Source organism: Branchiostoma floridae, chromosome 19, assembly GCF_000003815.2.
Source record: "Branchiostoma floridae strain S238N-H82 chromosome 19, Bfl_VNyyK, whole genome shotgun sequence".
NCBI lineage: Eukaryota > Metazoa > Chordata > Leptocardii > Amphioxiformes > Branchiostomatidae > Branchiostoma > Branchiostoma floridae.
In genome coordinates, this window is record NC_049997.1 from 10,881,707 (window position 1) to 10,883,782 (window position 2,076).

Consider the following 2,076-nt stretch of genomic DNA (forward strand, 5'->3'; position numbering starts at 1 on the left):
GTGACGTAGTGGCGAACTTTTGACCCTATAAGTCGGGTCCGATACTTTGATATGCCCCGATGTTGTGCCCTTGGACATGGCACTTTACATAACTTTCCTTATTGGACGTAGAGGGACGCCCACAGAGCCTCTCGGCTAATCAGGCTACATGTGTGCGAAAACACACACACACATGGATTTGGTGCGACAGTGTGCAAAGTCTCCAGCAACAGCCGTCAGTTTGTTTTACTGAAAATTAATCATCCCTGACGCCAAAGACTTGACAGCATTGGCTGTCATATATCCCACACTGTTGTTACAATAAGACCAGTCACCAATAAAACCATAAAACGTAATTTGAAACGGAAGGAACCTGAACTTTCATTCCAGGTGGTCTTCACTCTATAAAACACTCCCTTCACTGAAGTCTTTTAATGTCTCACAGTTGCTGGACGCGTGTGGGCAAGGTGGCTAACTTGGTTGCCTCGTTCATCTTATACTCGGCTCCAATATGTATATAGTACAAAACAATCGAACAAACAATAGAGATGCACAATGATTAGGTTCGAGACTGATTCAAGGAAGGTTGTCCTGAAAGCCCAAATCTCATACCTGAACCCGGGTTCTTGCATAGTATGTAGGAGCTGGCTTTTGAAGTTCAAGTTTGCCAACAGACTTGGGAGCTAAGGGCAAACTAAATAAGAGTCTTTGGTATTTGAACACTTCTAGCTAGAGTTGTCACGCATATTTCGGTACTTATTTGAGGAACGTGCGAGTCAGTGGCCGAATGTTAACGTTTCATTTTTCTCAACCAGACTCAGCAAGTTTGGTCTGCCAGAATCCGTGATACCATTGACTGGGACTGGCAGTGTTGTTGACCATAGATTATACATTGTTTTCCAATCCCACATTTAGCAAGGTGTACACAGTGGTCACTACTTGTGGTCTGAATAACATCCTGTTTTCACAAAAAAAAACGCAATCGCGTTTCCTGCTCATTAATCACATGTCACATGTATTCTTCAACGACACGAGGGAGGAAAAATTCATGTAGCGCAAGAAGGTCATGTTACTTCCTGTGTGGTTCGTCGAAAATCGTACAGCGTTTATCCATAAACAAATGTGGCAAATGGAATGGCTGTTCATAGTTCTTCGTGACTTTCATTGGTTACATACGAATCAAAACTTGTTTCAATGAAGAGAACAGATGTTGTGATACTAAGTGAAAGAAAATGATAGTGATTTCGAACCTTTTAACCCCACGGAAGAGTCCTTCTTTTACTAGTCGTGACAGGGAAGACAGACGCTATGTAGTATTTACAGGCTAGGTTCATTGTTGAAATTCCCCTAGGATCTTTTCCACAAACACAATGGACAGTGGGCCGAGGTTTCACGTCCTAATACCCCCCTCACATTAGGCGAAAATCGATCGGACGACGAGTCAGACATGACCCTGCTGCCGACGAAGAAATGGCAGAGTTCCCCCTTCCCGTCAGGGTCATGCCTCCTCGTAATTTAGAGCTCGCAGACTCGTCGTCCGATCGATTCTCGCCTAATATAAGGGGGGTATAAGCCATAAGGACTGCAAGTGCAACCCTTTCTAGAAGTGCGCATGTCGAACGAGAGACACAGCAACGCCACAGTTCCAGAGGCAGAGCCCCTAACTACTGGACTACGCACCCCTCAAAGTCCTGTATTTGCATATGTGTAGTATTTGCATATTAACTAACTCAGTCTAATAAAGTAACTCAAGAACAAAACCTCATCTCCTTGGCTCCTGAGCACTGAGCAATCACAATGCACAGTCAGTGTTGTCAAGATCTGGTAATCTCCAAGCAGATCCTACGGTGCCATAAGATAGTATCAAAGCTGGCCAAGGAGTATAGCAGGCCAAAGGGAGTCAAACGGTGGGTTTGATACTATATTACGCCACCGTGGATCTGCTTGGAGATTAAAGATCTGGCATGGCAATGTTTAGGTACTATCTGCTTTCAACGCGTTACCTGCGTGTATTCTATCTGAAAAATGCTTGTCAACATGGTCATATTTGGTTAGCTTCAGGTCAACAGTCCTCAGAATGGACCTTAGACCTCTCAA

The 2,076-nt window shown here is 44.2% G+C and overlaps 1 protein-coding gene across 1 annotated transcript in view; it reads right to left on the reverse strand.

Moving 5' to 3' along the window:
* LOC118406567 (sodium-coupled monocarboxylate transporter 1-like) overlaps positions 1-2,076 on the reverse strand; it is a 20,031-nt gene that overhangs the window by 17,363 nt on the left and 592 nt on the right. The gene's annotated exons all lie outside the window — the stretch shown is intronic.